This window comes from Pteronotus mesoamericanus, unplaced genomic scaffold (assembly GCF_021234165.1).
Source record: "Pteronotus mesoamericanus isolate MK-2021 breed Mesoamerican mustached bat unplaced genomic scaffold, CSHL_Meso_final contig_55, whole genome shotgun sequence".
NCBI classification, from domain to species: Eukaryota; Metazoa; Chordata; class Mammalia; order Chiroptera; family Mormoopidae; genus Pteronotus; species Pteronotus mesoamericanus.
In genome coordinates this window covers 2,983,227-2,995,564 of record NW_026555198.1, presented here as the reverse complement: position 1 = coordinate 2,995,564, position 12,338 = coordinate 2,983,227, and the positions used below count along the sequence as shown (strand labels likewise).

The window sequence follows — 12,338 nt, the reverse complement described above, 5'->3', positions numbered from 1 at the left end:
CCAGAAAATCCCATCCGCCGTTCTGAGGTAACCCTCCAAACAGAGTTTCCTCGGGCCGGTCCCCATCTTCTCCGCTATAAATACTTGTTTTAAACTCTCCTGGAGAGTCACTGGAGATTCAGACTTAGCCATGGCAGATGGCCTGAGAGGCCAGCTTTCATAACCGGATTCTTCTCTTTTCAGCAGCGAAAGATAAATATTTTACGATCAGCATATTTTATCGATGAACTCAGGCTTTCTGATTGCTTTCCATCAGCGGAGCCTGGTTAATTTGTTGCCTTGGCTTTTTAAAATGTTTGTTGTATGTAATGTATTCATGACAAATAACCAGTTGCTTTTGTTTCAAGGAAAGTCATCTTAGAGGGACAAGTTACAATATGTGCTTCCCACCCAACTGTAATTTTAGATGTGATAAAATAACATCTACAAGCATTACTATAAGGGGCCAGGTGTGGGCTATAATAGTGCCTAGCATATGCCTTTATTTATCATACTTTGTTGTACTTGTCAGTTTACTTGTCCACACCCCACTCCTCTTCACTCTACTGCATCCTCCTTAAGGGTAGGTCTGCGTCTTAATCACTTTTATATCCCCAGGGTCTGATACATATTAAAAGTAGAATAACAATGAAAAATAACATGGCCTCTGCACAAAAGAATAATTTACAAGCTTCTGAAGCTTTCTGGAAATATCCTGAGGCTTGAGTTCATCATCTGTTCAGCAGGTGCAGGAGTGATTTTACAGAGTGGCTGCTCAGGGACTCTGGCTTGCCTCTCCCTCCACCCTGTTGTTTCTTCTTAGTCTTCTTGGTCTCCTCCTTGTCCTTCAGGGCCATGCTTGCATCAGCAAATCCTGGCTCCTTCACACTTGGCAATGAAGAGTTTACGGTCTGTTTACAAAGAACGTCAAAGCCCTGTTTTAAGTCTATGTACTAACTTCCCCATGTTTTCATTTTGTTTAGAGTACTAACGAGATCTTAGAAGTTGCCGTTTCTGCCTGCTAACATATTCTCTGAGTCTGAGCCCAATAAAATGAATCATTAAAATATTTAATTCAGCTGCCAGAAACAATAATGAGGATAAACATCTTGGAGGCCCAAATTGATTATTCTGTGCTCCCAGTCCATCTGTGAAAGCTGTTTCTCTATCCAGCCCTAAACGATTGTAAGTACAAGGGCCATAAGACCACAGTCAACAGGAAATTACAAAACTCTTGGCCTCTAAAAGCGAAGCCCAACCTTTCCTTTAGAAGTCCATGGCATTGGAATTGAACAAGTTCATGTTAAAGACATAGAGAGAAGTAGCACTGGACCTTAACAACCACCTCGGTGGCTGACAAGCTCCATGACCGTGGGGAAGTCACCAAACTTCTCTGTGACTCTGTGGAGACATCTGACAAGTGAGGGCACTCAATACTGAGTGCCTACGTGGAGTTACCAGGCAGTTTAAGGGCACCACAGTGTGTGGAATGTGCTCTGTAAGCTGGAAGGTGCTGACATGCACATAGGAGGGGTTTCTCTTAGGGTGGCTGCTTGGTCACAGATCTTGCCCAAGTTTGCTTTAGCTCCAGTTTACAGACATTTAAGATTAGTATTCCTGTACAATGTTACTCAGATTACTTCTGAAATCCTGTTATTGCCCGGAGAAGTCAACAGTGCCAAGCGTGTGTACCAAGCATGCTGTATTTTTTACACAGTAGAAATGATCCTGAAGAACCGAGTGAAAATCACAGTCATACAACAACTCAAATTTACTTGAAGGAAGTTTGCTTTTTGCAAGGAACCTGTGATGAATTATTTGGTAAAGGAAAAAAGCCCTTTTGTAATGGGAATAATAATCTTCTATTTCTTCTATAAGTTTAGATTCTTGTGTCATTTTTTATTCAGTCTGCAATGTATCCTAAAGTATTGTAATGGAAAATAATGTGCTCTATCATATTCTAAAAAGATGATAATGTAATTTAAGTGTTTAATAAATAAAGAGCAAATACTTATTCATGGTGATAGACATTGTACCTGTTTATTGAATGCCTGCTATGCAGCCCACACTGTGCTAACAGCTTTATATACTCTGTCTTATCAGAGCCTCATTATTTGACAAATGTCATGAAGCTGGACTAGAGTAGTTTATATTGTATAGAGTTTGGAGTCTGAGTCGTGGGGCTGGGAGAGAACACAGAGGATCTCAGCTTAAGAGGAGGAACCCGTAGCCCAGAAATGGAAAGCAATTTCGCTTGAGACACTCCGCAAGTTATTGGAAAGGCTGGGATTAGAAAGGATGCTCCCAGGCCCCCAGCCCAGAGTCTGTTCTCCACACTGCCCTGTCTCTACTGCACATAGTACCTCATGATCTATGGATGCCAGATCATGGCAGTCGCAGGTCAAGGAATGAATAAATCATCAATAGGTTTTATATCTTAAAGTGCCCAGCAGCCATGAGTCCAGTGCCTTTTGTATCTGAGACCTGTTTAAGTCTGGTGACATTTGGCCAGATAAGGAATCCTACTGAAAACCAATGCTAATATTAATAATGGCCTTGGTAGTATATGTAAAGAAGAATATAGTTAAAAATGGAAAAATGTTGAAGGACATAGAAAATCACAAAAGACAGAGTAGTGGGCCCAATATAATTTCAGCCAGGGTTGGGCAAACTTTATCTGTAAAGGGCCAGATAGTAAATACCTGAGGCTTTGCAGTTTGTATGGTCTCTGTTGCAATTACTGACCTTTGCCATTGTAGTATGAAAAAAGCCGTCGACTGTACAGAAACACATGGTCAGGTCTGTGTTCCAGTAAAACTTTACTTACAAAACAGGTGGCAGTCTGGATTTGGTTTATGAGCTGTAGTTTGCTGACCTCCGATTTACACAATCCTGGTCCTATATCAAGAAATGTGAGTTGGTATGTTTCTGACTGCACTGGGGTATGTATTCTTTTGTCAGTCAGGCAGGAAATGGCTAAGCCTAAGTTAGGGTGGAGCAGTCTAGTGTTGCCCAAGGTCCCTGGTTATCCATGAGTGTGCCAAAGGCCACATTTCTCGGAGGGTATTCCTTACTGATAGAGTGGCTATTGAGTTTCACTCTTCTTTTTGGAAACACAGCTTAAGAGGTATTTTGAGCAGTGAAGTCATATCAGCTAATGTCTCCTAGTGGTAATGTTGTAAGGAGACTTGACTTGGGCTGGTGAGCACACAGCATAGTGTACAGACGATGGGTTGTGGGATTATGCATCTGAAACCTGTATAATTTTGTTAACCACTGTCACCCCAATATATTTTTAAAATTTTAAGTAAAACAAAAAATTTTTATCAATTAAAAAAAAAAAAGAAACAGAAGCCCCAGCCTTGGACTCACCAAATATCAGGCCTACAAACTGCCCCCCTGAACTTAATTCCCCACCCCACCATTGTTCTCCCTAGTCAGGCAAAAGTATTTCTGAATAATGATAATGATGGTTATGCTGGTTAATAATTATTGAGGACCTTCTATGTGTTGGGCAATTCACCTGACATTAATCTGTTTTCATCATTGACTCCTACCAACAACTCTGTGAGGCAGATACTATCATTTCCCCCATTTTGCACAATTTTGACAATTCAGGCTCAAAGAGGTTCATGGCTTGATCAAGGTCAAAGAGCAATTAAGTGGCTGAAGCAGATCTAAAGCCCAGGTTGTGTGATGATAAAGTCTATGGTCTTGACCACTCCACCACACTTCCATCTCCGCCCCAGGTTCTTGAGGGCACAGTTAGCCTGCCTTTCAAAGTAGTCATAGCCTCCATCTTCCTCTGAATCTGGGCCTGAGAATGTTTTCTCACTTCTCGCTCTCCCACGTCACTCTTGTCTGTCCTTGATTCCCAGTCTCAGGCCTGTAGCACTTTGCTCCTGGACTGCTGCGGTGGTTCCTGACCGGCCTTTATTTAAAACAGCTCTGTTGACCAGAGAGGAAGGGGGATGGATCATGGGAGAAAGAAGGGGAAGAGTGTAGTCAAGGAACATGTATAAAGGACCCATGCTAATGGACAACAGGGTGGGGGCAGACTGAGGGAGCAGGGAGTTGGGTGGGGCAGGGGAGCACAACAGGGGGAAAATTGGGACGACTGTAATTGAACAATAAAAGACCCAAAATAGCTCTATTGAGATACAGTTCACACACCATACAAGTGACCAGTAGTCCATTTAAGAACATTTTTGTCACTTCAAAAAGAAGCCCCAAACCCCTCAGCTGCCACACCATTATCCCCTGTCCCTCCTCTCTTCAGCTCTAGGCAACCATGAATATACTTTCTGTCTCTTTGGATTTCCCTATTCTGGACATTTCATATAAATGGAATCTCAGAGTATATGGATGCTTGCGACTGGCTTCTTTCACTTAGCATAATGTTCTCAAGGTTCATTATGCTTTCAAGGTTCATCAGTGTTGTAGCATATATCAGTAGTTTGCTCTTTTTTTTGGCTGAATACTATTCCATTGTACGGATAGACCATATTTTTTATCCCTTTATCTATTGATAGACATTTGGGTTGTTTCTACCTTTTGTATATTCTGAATTACTTGGCCTCTTAAATGTATTCTGCGCAGCACACTCAGATGAATTTTTCTTAAAGTGCAGCTCTCACCATGTCATCCCTCTGATTGAAAGTCATCTCTTATTTCCTATTGCCTCTAAGGATGTTGTTGAACTCCTGAGTTTGGATGTTACTGTGGGAAAGTGACTGGCATGGAGTACACACTTATGCTGGGTAGGGCCTGGTGAAGGAACTGGGCCTTACTAAGCATGGAGCCTTTTCGCGTTGCTGGACCCTTTCCACATCGATGGGCTCTTCCCACATTGCTGTTGCTTCCTGTGACCTCCTCCCTTCCTTTTTACCTTCCAGGGCTCTCCCATCTACTCTGCCCATGTGGCACTCAGCATGTACTGCTGCACCCTGGGAGGAAGATGCTTCTTTATGTGTCTCATTTCCTTTGCTGATCTGGGGAACCCTTGAGTATGACTCATATTGATTATCACTAGTGTAATAATAATACCCGTCATTTGTTGGAGGCGGTGTTATGTGCCAGGACCTTGACTAGGTCCTTTCATTCCTTAACTAACAAGGCATCAGGGAAGGTACTTTTATTTTAATATCACAGATGAGGAAACGGACTCTGAGGATCGAAGTAACGTGTATTGAATGTTTGGTGACTCAGTAGGTTAATGATGATAGAGTTCAGGTTCATCTGATTCCAAGTTCGTACTTCCACAATGCGATGGTGACAAGGACTTCCTTTTCTTTCCTCTCTCCTCTTCCTCCTCCTCCTCCTCCTCCTCCTCCTCCTCCTCCTCCTCCTCCTCCTCCTCCTCCTCCTCCTCCTCCTCCTCCTCCTCCGTCATCAGGTATCATCACTCCCATTTTGACGATGAGGAAATTAAGGTGCAGACAAGTTAGATGTCTTTTCCAGGGTCACGTTCTTAATAAATGATGGTGCAGGGACTTTAAAATGAGAACTTCTGTGCGTAAGCATATTTTTCTTTTCCCCAAGTGTACTATGGCATTAGTATGTACTGGGGCCTCAGCAAGCTCTTTGATGATGATAATTGTCATGTTATAAAACAGTAGAAAGGAGAAGATGCACATACATAAACAACAAGAGGAACTATAAGACGCTCTATAGTGATAAGGATTATAAATGCTGTGGAAATTGGAGAAGAGTAATGACAGCTTCATAAACGAGGGAATCCTAATGCTAGACCTTGAAGGAGGGGTGAGTTTAGTGAGGCACAGAGGAGAGAGGGAAAGAGAGGCAAAAAGAAGGAGATAGAGGAAGAGATTAAAATCTTCCCATAGGACTATTCTCCTAGCCCAGTCTTCCACATTGACCCAGATTCCCTACCAGTCTGGGCACTGCTATAACTACCATTAGGATAACTGTTAAGAAAGGAACAAATAGTTGCATAATATGGACATGAGCATGTGGTTTTGTAATATGCTTATATTTCTCAAAGGGACAGTTGAAGACATTATACATTTGGATGATGTCTATCAGAATTAGTTGAAGTTCTATTTTAAATAAACTTGTTTTGGTGAATATATCAACAGCATTTCAATGACTTTAATTTTTGGAAGAGTTCTGAAAAGCAACCATCTATGCATCTAAGCATGAATCATGCACAGATGTAGTTACAGCATGCTGTGGCTGTGGCAAGTCACAGGCCTTCTCACTAGGGTATTAGCCCTAAGCAAAGGCCACGGCCTATGTAAGTTATCCTCTTTCCTCGTTTAGTTCTGTGTTGTGAAATATGGAAGCAGACGGCACAAGCCTAAACTCTTGACTCGATCAAAGTCAGGATAGCTCAGTTTCTTCAGAAAGCATAGTCCTATATAATGCTTTGGCTGCATTCTCCTGGGGAGTCCCCCAGGATACCATAAGGACTGAAGACAGCTCATGTTAGATGCCTGGGTCTGTAATGGGGAGTCTGGGCTGGCTTGGAAGCCTGTAGTTAGTTGCTTTGGGCTCTGCTTTGCATTTCTCTCAAAAGCCCTTCTTGGTCCTCAGAACAACCCACTTGTAAAGTCTACTTGAAATTCTTAAGATTTGTCCTTGTCTATATAGTGAACTTGTATTTCCAGAGTACTGTTTTGTCCTCCTCATCTGAAATTGTTCTGTAGTACAGTGTCACAGAGCTTTTCAGGAAGCACATATGGTGGTCTGCTGAGATATGAAACTGATTTTAAAAATCTGCATTTAATTTCATTTACTACAATTTTAAAGGGGATATATTGGGGCTTGAATGTATTTCTTTTTCATTGCAAAAGTATTTCATATTTATTCTGAAGATCTTGTGTTTCCTCACATTCTATTTTTATTCCTCAAGTACTCCTCATATAACAGCTCTTTTAGTTCTCTTGAAAGGCAAATATCCAATCTCCATTGAATATTCTTTTTCAAAAATTGTAAGCTTGTTTCTCACTTAAAAATATACCATGTCAGATTAAAAACCACAGATAACAGAATGTTTTCAAAACAAATGCTGTAGTTGGAATAGCAGTAAAATAAATCTCACCCATTTTTAGGTAATTGCAGCAGGACTATTCACTAGCTTTTGGCTTCAAGAATGATTAAAATGTACATTTATTGATTTTTAACCAAACCACAATATTAATAATATCTGGAGGCATAGTGGACTGTTGGCTTCTTGCCTGAATGGTCTTAAGGAGGATATGGCCTTTGGTTCTAATGCCAGCTTCTCGGCAGAGTTTAGAGTTGGGTCTCTGAGTCCAGCGCATTTATGGTCAGGCAGGAAATTTCCCCCAATCTTGATGGACTTGTTCAATTTGAAGGCGAATGAGTCGTGTTTGAGGACTGAACAAACTCAGAACATCTTGACCTTCCAAAAGATTGCTCCTCTACCAAAATTGGCACTAAGTTACTTGAAAGCCACTTAAACGCTGGTGTACCATTAGCATGAGCAGAGCTTAGGAGTATACCTACAAGAGAGCTTAAGAGGAAAATTACATATCGATTGGACAAAATAATTTCAATCTCAGAAATCTGAATTATTTTAGTTCCCTGTTTCCATGACAGGACTAAAAGAGAGGGATGTCAGCCAGTTCTTGTCATTAAATCAGAAAGGCATGGAGTCTGAAAGAAAGGGCCAGACTTGGGGCCAAAACCCCTTAGCTTGTTAAGAAGAGTAATCCCGAAGAGGTCCTCTTAAGTAAGGATGATAAATGGAAATTAATGGTTCAGATGCCACTGATACTAATATAACATACATTAAAGATCATTGATTATGGTATTTGCTATCACTAAATATCACATAGAAAAATAGATTGTTCCTCTTGCTCAATCTTTTCTATGTCTTGTGAAGATGCTAAGCCATAGCAACTACTTTTCTTGGCATGTGTTATTGTGGGAAAAGAGCAGAGGATGGATGGTAGTATATCCATTTTTTTCCACTTGGGCCAAGGAACGTGGCTCACATATAAAATTAACAGTGCGCATTTCCCTTTCAGGATATGAGATCACATCCCTACATTGAGACTCGGTGTCTGAGCTTTTACTTTTCAAGAAAGTGGGAATAATTATGAAGCTTTCCACCTTTCCTGGCTAGTGGAGGAAGCCTATTGTTTGCAGGTGTTCATGATTTTCAAAAGGGAAAGAAAAAGCCCTCCCTCTTCCTTGTATCACGGCTCCCCCAGAGAGGCCTCAGCTGGGCCTCTGAGGTACCAATTTTCTGCATGGAAGTCTGCCTTCCCTGAGTTGGTTGCCTTTTGGGGTTTAGTCTTCTGATAAAATCCCTAGTGTCTTTTATTGTCAGTGCTGCTCAGAGCCTCCCAGTCCTGTTCTTATTGGCCCGTCATCGTCCCTTCTCCCCTCTGTCCCTGTCTATTCTCCTTCCTTTCTCCCTCTTTTCTTCTGTTGCTTCCTTTCCCTTCTTTCATTTCTCCATTTCTCTCACTTGTAGGTGCTAGCCTATTCCTGGCTGAGGTACTTGTTTGGTAGCTTTTCCTCACCTCCGTAATCTGTGCGTGTGTCCTTAGTACATGGTCTATTGCTTGTGGTAAAGCTGGGTTTCAAGCTGGGGCCATCTGCTCTGCAAACCCTGCTCATACGCTGTCCCAAAGAAGTTGTTTTGCCTTCCTGGTGATTGCTGAGTGTGTGTTTGCTTTTCTCAGTAAGTGGCAGGATGGCCCACATGGCTATTGCACTGTTCTGAGGGTATGGATGGGCCCTCCTTATACTCCCGTCTGCCTCTCAGTTGCTGCCAGTATCTCGGGTTATGATTTTAGGCTTTTCAGACTTAACTGATCAAGGAATAACTAGTCATTTTCATGACCAGGGATCTTCTAATATAGCAATTTTCACACATTTTTGGTTTATTTGTTTTGCTTTGTATTCTTTTAACAGAGACTCTTAGAAATCCTCTCTGAAATCTTATGCCAAGTCCAGTATTTCCAACAGGTCAAATTGGAGCCACTTTGCTTGAAATTTTGGTGAGAAATTCAGAGCTTGCCTTCTTCTTCCCCTACCTTAGGGGCCCACCAAGGGATTCCGTGGAGAGTACTATGTTTCTTCATAGCAGGGTTTGATATACCCCTGGGCTTGTCCCCTCTTTTAGTTCATAGATGAGATCCAGAGGTAGGGCAGGCAAGAGGCCATGGTACAGAAAGGGTGAAGGACAGATAATTGAAGTATTGTGCAACTGGGAGCCCAGTCACTGATCTTGAATGAATGAAGGGACAACCCTTGAATCTAAATTTATATTAGTATTCTGATAGGTTTCTAGACATTCTTGGGGCTTAGGATGTAGTAGAGTCATTGTTCCTTTTGAGATAGAAAAAAATCCTCTCTATCCCTATTCCCTTCATCCAAAAACCCAGGCAGAATCAGCCATAGACAGCAGGTTGACAGGTTACTATGCTTTTGATGGAGATTAAGAGATTGAGATTTGTTCTTAGTTATGAGGTTATTTTCAACTTTTATTCCGAAGAGAGGCTGGGTCAGTCAGACCCAGCAAATACAAATTTACTTGAGGCTCTGTCAATCACAATTTACTCATTTGGCTCTGTCATCCAAAGGTGAGGGCTAAGACGGGATGTGCTTGGGAAGCAAGCAAGGCAGGGAGCTGTGGTGAGACCACAGCAGCAGGGCCAGCAGCACAAGGAGAGCAGCTCTACTGTCCGCCGTTAGGAGGTGTGGACCCGTGCTGTCAGGAAAGGGGCTCTGGGGCAAAGGCGGCTCAAAGAGGATAGGCCTCGTTGACAGAGAGGTGAGGGGTGGTTCTACACTCTTTTTAGACGCCTTTTCATCTTGCCTCCCCCTCTGAGCTATGGAGTGGAATAGTGGGCTTCCTCTAATGACCCTCAGCTGGCCATCCTCGCCATCGCCGCCCTGTTTGAAGCCATCCTCTTTCCAACCTGGACTATCAGGAGGGCACAGCAGTGATCTTTCTGCCTCCATACTTTCTGGTTGTTTGCTTACTTTTTTATTTTATTTCTTTTAATTTTTTTATTGAATTTAGTTGGTGACATAGGCAACCGTATAGTGATAGCCAGAGGGAAAGGGGGTGGGGGAGGTGGTTGTTTGTTTGGTAATGTCTATGGTGAAATGTAGATACAGAAGAGTGCATATTACATATCTCAAAATTAAAAATAATTATAATGAAAAATAAAATGAACCCCCATGTATCCACCATGTAGCCAGGGAAATAGAATAATACTACCTGTACTTTAGAATCCTGAATCTGACAATCTTGCTAAATTCTTTTAATAGGATTCTAATAATTTATAAGATTCTTTTATTCTATGTAGTCAATCATATCATCTGCAAATGATGACAGTTTTATTTCTTCCTTTCTGGTCCTTGTGACGACTTTTCCATTGTTTTACCTTACTGCGCTGGTTAAGACCTATGAGAGCAATGTTGAATCAAAGTGGTAAAAGTGAACATTTTTCTTTTGTTCCTGATTTCAAATGGAATACTTATAATATTTCACTGTTGAGTTATGATGCTTCCAAATTATTTTTAGGGACAGATTTTATCAGGTTGGAGAAATAACCAGCTGTAATTAGCTAATAAATTTTATTGTGAATGGATGTCGATTTTTATCAAATATATTTTCTGTATCTTTTGAGATGATCATATAGCATACTTTTTTCTTTTGTTCTACTTTAATACTTTAAAGCAATGCAGTGTTTTACACTCATGGAATTTTTAATGTTAAGACAAGCTTAAATTCTTGGAATTAACCCAACTTGGTCACAATTAATTTTCACTTCTATACTTTGCTAAATTTTGGTTGCTAATATTTTGTTTAGCATTTTGTACATTTATGTTCACAAGTTAGACTAGTATATATACCTTTTTCTATTATTCCTGCCTATTTCTGATGCCAAAGTGAGAGGTACGTGATAAAATAAGTTGGGAAATATTCCTTTATTCTTTTCTCTCAAAGCATTTGTATAATACTGGGATTACCTGTTTTCTGAATGTTTAGTAGAGCTAGCCTGTAATCCATCTGCCCCTTGGGTCTCACATTTTTTTAATGGAATGCTTTAAAAAAATAATGATTATATAGAACCATCATTGGGTCCATTTAAAAATTTATACTTTTCTAAGAACTTGAATTTTTCATTAAAATTTCCAAATTTATGGGAGTAAAGTTGCTCATATTATTTGACTTTTAAATTCTTTGCTGCATCTACAGCCATGCTCCTTTTAATTCTTAATGTCATTTATTTGTGCCTCTGTTTCCAGTACTACTCCCTTTTATTTCCAAGTTCACATAATCACCAAAACAATGTTATTAAAACATGGTACTAATCATATAGTTATCTTTCACAGTTACAAATCATAGGAGAGCTTTCGAGGCTCTTTATGATCTACTCCCAGCCTAACTTTACATTTTTTAGCTGTTTTTTTTTTTTTTTTTTTTTTTAGTTCATAACTTTGATTTCCATCCACACTGGACCTTACTGTGTTTCTCCTGGTGTATTCTTAACATCTCTTGAACAGTACCTTCATTTATGCCCTTCCCACCCTTTCCTACATTTTCATCCTTTGAAATACTTATTGTTTCTTGAGGATCATCTCAAATTCTGTTCCATGAAGCTTCCTCCTTTTCCCCCCAGATACTTCATTCTCCTGTGTTTCCATCACATAGTCCCCCAAACTTCTCCATAGCAAGTATGACTTTCTGTTTTATGTTTAATGAGTTGCTTACATGTCTGCAAAGCCCTGTATGTTGTGACTCTTTTGAAGGCAAGACTCTGTCTTATTCTTGCCTGGATTCGAAGCACCTAGCAGAGGACGGCTCAGAATCTGTGCAATTCAATTGAACTGAATTAAACTGAGTGGAACTGAACAGGCAAAGTGTAAAATTGAAAAAGTGAATTGTAGGTCACATGGTGCAATCTGGGGTAATGTGAGGATGTCTTTACCTCGAAGAAGTCTTCTTTCATCATTTAGTTGAGACCTAAGAGGGAAGGGAGACAGCTATTTTAAGGAAGCTGGGAAATAGCTCAGAGGGCCAAGCAGAGACCAGGAGTGTTTGGGGTCTATGTATACTTGGGGGCAATTGTGGTTTACTGTTTCCTGGCAGTTCTCTCACCGCACTAATCCACAGAGCCACTTCAAGGCTGCCACATCAATAGTCTTACAGGTCATCTGGTCCAAACCCCCGTCATTGTGAACATGAGGGAATGGAGGCCAGAGAGGGGGCAGTATCTCACCCAGAGTCCAGTAAAGTGGGAATCAAGCCTGCACTGAGATCCAGGGCTTTTGATGGAATGACCCAGATTGGGAACTTGGCCTTCTGTGCAGACTACCCTTTCTTATCAGTTATTTTTGCAAGGTGA

At 40.9% G+C, this 12,338-nt stretch overlaps 1 protein-coding gene across 2 annotated transcripts in view; it reads left to right on the top strand.

Moving 5' to 3' along the window:
- Positions 1-12,338, top strand: part of FGF13 (fibroblast growth factor 13) — a 497,959-nt gene that overhangs the window by 103,715 nt on the left and 381,906 nt on the right. The window lies entirely within an intron of this gene.